Genomic DNA, 6,708 nt, shown 5'->3' on the forward strand with positions numbered 1-6,708 from the left:
ACAAATATAAAATTTTAAATAAAATACCAAGATAAAACATAGAAAATCTATGAAACCTAGATCTATTCAAAAAACCCATAAAAACCCATTACCCAGCGATTTAGAACCAAAGAGTTATTTTATAAGTTCGGCTAAAAGACTAGAACTCTGATCATAATTTTTTAGAACAGAAAAAATATTTTTAATTGCTTTGGCCTTTGAAGAATCTATCTGTTTTCCACTTATTATCTAATAATAGTATATAATCAATTAACTATTAATCTGTGTGTATTGTTTTGTTCTGGGACCAAGGCCGTAAAATAAATTAAAAAGAAAAAAATTGTACTGGAAAAATGTCAAAACATTAACAACTTGAAATTGAAAATTATTAGTTTCTCTCTCAGACGAATTGTTTCTATAAGTTGATAATTTGTATCATCTAAAAGGTAAGCATAGTACTCTAGTGTAGATAATATTCTCCAAATTTTCTTTGTACCATTTCACCAAAACCTAAACTAAACTTAAAGGTTATTACCTATTTTGTTGTTAATTATATTTTGAAACACAAGCTCGTTCTAAAACACAGGTTCGTAATTGCGTAAAGAAGTCATAACCGCAGTACCACACATTTGACAGATCAATGAAACCCTCAGTGGATATAGATGCGCTGCGCACAGAGCATGAGTCGGACGAGCAGTGGGAGGTGCGGAGGAGCTTCATGCTGGAGCATAAGGATGACTTCGACGAGGCTGAGCTGGTCACTCTCGCACAGATATTCACTAACATAGAGTTCCTTGGCTGCAGGTAAAAATAAAGTTCTCCCAACACATTAACCTACTCCTACCATACCTACCCTAGTCGTATCCTACCCATACCCAATCCCTGCTCTACCTTATAAAATTCCGCTCCATCTTTTAAGGGGTTTGGGGCAGATTAAAAAAAGAAATAGTCTGCTTACCAAATTTTAGCTTTTTACCTTGAAAATTGAAGAATGCTCCATACAAATTTCCACCTCCCTATTTTAGGGAAGCAGGGGGTTAGAAAGACACTAAACTTTGACATTTATAATATTAGTAAGTAAGTATGGATAAAGCCTTTTTATTATTAATATAAAAATAAAGTATTGAAAATTTTTTTTTTCTAGTTTCCTTGCCTACCTAAGGATGTTTTTTCTTTACTCATTTATCTATATATATTGTTGGATAGATCTTTGAAAGATATGAGGGGTCTTCTACCACTAATTTAGTAGTTTTATGTATTAAGTGGGTCATTCCACGTCAAATCGACCAATAGTTGGACTCGACCCCTTTCGATTTGGATAAATTTTGGTCAGAAGTTTTCTTTTATCCTATAACGAAGTTCTGCCGAAGAAAAAAAATTAAAAATTTTTTTTTCAAAAGTTATGCAAATTCCAAAATTTCACTATTTTCCATATTTTTTAAATTAATTAATTAATTAAAAATATGAATTTTTGAAATTTGTTAAAAAAAAATTTTTTCTTAATTTTTTTTTTTTAATCAGTTTGGCGAATCGCGTAATTTTGATATTTTGAACAGTTGAAATTTCATTTAGTGGCATAATGATGAGAAAAAAAACATTAATGATATTTGTTTATTATTGGTTATTAATTTATTTAATAGGGCTTTTTACGTGTAAGTTTACTTGACATTCTGTTACGAAAATTTTTTTTTCTTCAATTCTTCAGTTACTGTTGTTGCTCCTTTTCTTTTTCTTAACCTGAAAAATGTTAATATGACTTAAATCTTTAAATCCAAACTTAAAATAGATAAAGTACTAACACAGAAATTTCAGATTTTTACCTGCTTTTAATATCTGGTTCTTCAATCTGTATTTTTTAACCGGAAATCCTTTCCTTCCTCAGATGAGGATGAGGTTTTTACTCTCATCACATCACTTGAAATGGGAATAGCGGCATGACAATTTCGGATTCCTTGTACTGGCAGAGCATTTTTAAATCTCTGGTTAAGTTTTTTTTGAGTACGCTGAATCTGCTCATTTGAAACAAAGTCACAATTGATTCCGTGAACATTTTCTTTTGCCCATTGGAATAGCTCATCAGGTGTTTGAATTTGGTCGTCAATTTTTCTCATCATTATGCCACTAAATGAAATTTCAACTGTTCAAAATATCAAAATTACGCGATTCGCCAAACTGATTAAAAAAAAAAAAATTAAGAAAAAATTTTTTTTTAACAAATTTCAAAAATTCATATTTTTGAAAAAACAAAAAACACAGTTCCAAAAATTTCAGGATCTTTTAAGATTGGTACAAGGTAGTACACAAAAAAATTTGAGCCAAAAATTTATTGTCGACGGTCTATTTTGACAATTTTCAAAAATTCAAAATTTCACAAATTGGAGATTTTTCAAAATTTTTTTTTGGAAATTTTTTTTTTTAATAGCCCCAAGTATCCCCTTTGAAGTTTACCATAATCGATTTTTTTAATTGCAATAGTTTTCGAGATTTTTAAAACATAAATTTAAAAAATATGGAAAATAGTGAAATTTTGGAATTTGCATAACTTTTGAAAAAAAAATTTTTAATTTTTTTTCTTCGGCAGAACTTCGTTATAGGATAAAAGAAAACTTCTGACCAAAATTTATCCAAATCGAAAGGGGTCGAGTCCAACTATTGGTCGATTTGACGTGGAATGACCCAAGTAGTTTTTGACCCATAAAGTTGTGTTTTGTAGTTTAATTTTTTTTAATCATTACCATTTCAGATATCCAGCACAGACCATGCAGAGGATAGCCTTAATGGCAGAGAAAGTGTCCGCCAAATACAGGGAGAGTCGCAAGAATAAGCTAAAGAGGACCTTCATAGGTGCTAGCGACGCTGCAGAACAGAAGGCTAAAAGGACGTTCAAATAATTGTATTGTAGGCAAATTAAATTAATAATTAGATATCTATCTATAATATAAAAACATTTATATGTATGTTGCTAAGCGCAAATCTCGAAAACGACTGAACCAATTTGGTTAATTCTTTTTTTTTTGGAATATTCCTTAAAGTATGATGGTGGTTTTTGTGGCATTTTTTTTATGATAGGGTATATATATATACTTATAGAGGGGACGTCTGACGAGGCCAGACGGGTGATCAGTCCTAATTAGGGACCATTCCACCCAATTCCCGTGGTAAAAGGACACAGGTTCACTGGTGTCTCGACAGTGTTCCCCCCTCAAATCTTCCTGTAGCCTTCGTGAACCTAACAATATCCCCTATACTGAGATCTGTCAGGTCTACTTCATTTAATGTATCCTTACCTAGTAACTCCCATCTTACCAGCGCGAACATGGGACACTCAGCTATAAAGTGATAGCTGGTCTCCTCCTCACCACAACCTGGACATGATGAATCTTCTATGATTTTCATTATCTTCAAGTGTCTATTGAGCAGACAATGTCCAGTTGTCATGCCTGCTACCAGTGCTATGTTGGGTCTGCTTTGTAACAGTAGTTGTGTTGTTTTCTTCTTGTCGAATGACTTCAGGAACATTTTTGACTGTCTGCATTTAGTCGAGCTATTCCATCGTGTATTCGATTCTCTTTCTATGATTCCTTCAATAACCCTCTTTATTATTGAGTATGGGATGGGTAGGCAGGGCTCCGGCCCTAGGAACTCGAGACCTGCTCCCATCCTAGCTAGTTCGTCAGCTTTTTCATTGCCGTAGTTCCCTTGATGTCCAGGAACCCAGGCAATGGTCACTTTAGTCCTTTCAGCCAGAGAGTTCAATATGTTCTTACATTCTCTTACTAGGGCTGATGTGGTATCATTTCTTTTAAGCGCTTTTAGTGCAGCTTGACTATCACTATATATAACAATTTCTTTGGTTTCTATATCTGCTAAGTCCATCAAATCGAAGGCACAAACCATAATGGCGTATGTCTCTGCTTGGAAGACGCTTGCAAATTTGCCTAGACTGATTGCCTGGTCCTTGTTTGGAATGGTGCTGTAGAAAACTCCAGCACCACTGAGCTTTGTGGATTCCCGCCTTGATCCATCTGTGTAACACACTATGCTGCATTCATGGGCGGTTTCTAACTGCCATGTATCTTTTGATCCTATATGTACTCTATATTTCTTATCGAAGATGCGCTGTCTCTTGATAAGGTCATTGTTGTTGATTATCATTGACAGTTTATCTCCATACACTTTATCTATATCTGTGTGTCCTTTGTCCATGAAATTACCTTTCCACTGTTTGGACACTTTCATTCTATACCATTGTTCTAATGCATTCTTTTTAGCTCTTAGGTCCAAGGGATGTAGTCCCAAAAGGACCTCCAGCGCTGCAGAGGGTGTTGTCCTAATAGCACCTGAGATCATCAAGGACGCCAACCTTTGTACCTTAGTTAGTTCTTTGCTGTTTGACTTTATTGCAGCTCTATGCCACCAAACAGTAGCTCCATACAGAACTCTAGGAAGAATGATAGCTGTATATATCCATTTTATTACTTTTGGCTTTATACCCCAGGTTCTGCCCACAGCCCTTCTACATTGCATTAGAGTTAGTTTGGCTTTGGCACACTGCACTTGGATATGAGTTCTAAATCTTAGGGTATGGTCTAAAATAACCCCCAGATATTTGATTTCTTTTGTAATTTCTAGCTTGACACCTTCAATTGTAATAGGTATCAGGTGTGCCTTTCTGCGTCTAGTAAACAGCACTAGTTTGGTCTTGGAGGGGTTGAGGTTAAGACCTTTTTCTCGACACCAAGCCAGTGTATTTTTTATGCCTTTGCACATTATGTTCCTTACGGTATGCAGATCTCTGCCCGTGACTAGGAGTACGCCATCGTCAGAGTAGGCCTGCATATAAATTCTCATATCATTGATCTTAACTATTAATGAATCTAATAGGAGGCACCATAGCAAAGGCGATAAACAGCCTCCTTGAGGAAATCCTCTGGTAGATCTTACAGTTTGAGTCTCTCCTCCTAAATCTGCTGAAATCAGTCGATGTGTTAGCATGTTCATGATCCAGCTTTTTACTATATCGTCTATCCCGTCGCGGTTAAGTGCGAACTCTATTGCTCTTCGGTTTGCTCTATCGAATGCCCCTTCTACATCGAAGAAACATCCCAGTGCAAATTCTTTGTAGTTGATAGACCTTTCTATCCTAACCACTAGATTGTGTAAGGCCGTTTCTGTTGATTTGCCCGCCATATAGGCATGTTGATTGTTGTGTAGTGGCCAGGTGCTCAAGGTAACTTTTGATCTAATGTACCCATCAATGATTTTTTCCAGTGCTTTTAATAAGAAAGACGACAGGCTTATGCATCGATGGGATTTCGTCTCTTGGTATGTTGTCTTTGCTGGTTTCGGAATGAATACCGCTTTAACTTTGCGCCAGTTTAACGGCAGATAACCGCTAGCCAGACTTGCTCTAAATAACGCTATTAATGTATCTCGTATGTACTTGAGTGCTACCTGCAGCATTTTCGGGAAGATACCATCCGGTCCTGCTGCTTTATAAGGAGCAAATGAGTTGATGCTCCATTCTAGATGTTCTGTGGTGATGATATCTTCAGCTTCCGACCAGTTTAAATTAGTATTTGGAAGCGTATTTTCTTCGTGATCTGTTATCTGGCAGTCTGGAAAATGTGTTTTCATCATTATATCCAGTACCAGTTTGGGATCAGATACTAGTTCATCATTATGTTTTATACTTCCTAGTCTACAAGTTCTATCCTTGGCTAGCACCCTCACCAGACGGGCAGCTTCTGGATATTCAGTGATACTCTCGCAGTAAGAGTGCCAGCCTTTTCTCTCCTCTTTTCTGCATTCATTCCGGAATGCAGTTCTTATACTCCTGTATTTTATCCAGCTTGCATCATCATCTCTTTTGAGAGCAACTCTAAGAGCTTTGCGTGCTGTCTTCCTAGCCTTTCTTAAATCTTTGTTCCACCAGGGTTGACCTTTCCCTAGTTTTATCTCTCTTGGTGGACAAGCGGCTTTGTAAGCTTTCACCAATATTAACTCTAGTTCCTTTGCTCCTTCTTCTAATTCTGCTACGCTTTTGTAGGTCATGCGACGAGGTACCCAGCTACCTAACGTTGAGGCAAAGGCTACCCAGTCCGTTTTCCTAGCGTTTCTTACTAATACTCTTTCCACCTCAGTATTTACTTGAAAAGTAATCCTTCGATGGTCCGAGAACGATTCCTCCAGATCAACCTTCCACTGTTTAACGTATTTGGTCATATCATTGGTCGCTAATGTAATGTCTAATACTTCCTTTCTTGTTCTTGTAACGAAAGTACTGGTGTTACCTATGTTCACGATCTCAAGACCAGTACTTACTATAAACTCCAAGAGTTCCTCTCCCTTAGCATTAGTGTTAGTACTACCCCACGCCAAGTGATGTGAGTTAGCATCGCACCCAATAATAATAGGAGTTTCCTTACCTCTGTATTTGATAACAGTTTCTTCAAGTTCTCTTGTTGGCGGTATGAAGTCGGTCTCGCTTGGAATATAAGCGGAGATGAAGGCCACTCTTTCCCTTTTTCCATCAGCGAGAGGCGTATTAATTTCCACCGCCACAAGATCTCTGTAAAACTCTGTTGCTATTAGTCCTAATGACTTGATCCTGTTACTGGCATAGATACATGTTCTGGGGTCTAACTCACCGTCATAGTGGTATATGGTTTCTCCTCCCAGACTACCCATGCCCGCCACTCGTCCCTGAGCGACGTATGGCTCTTGTAA

The sequence above is a fragment of the Bicyclus anynana genome, chromosome 27, assembly GCF_947172395.1.
Source record: "Bicyclus anynana chromosome 27, ilBicAnyn1.1, whole genome shotgun sequence".
NCBI classification, from domain to species: Eukaryota; Metazoa; Arthropoda; class Insecta; order Lepidoptera; family Nymphalidae; genus Bicyclus; species Bicyclus anynana.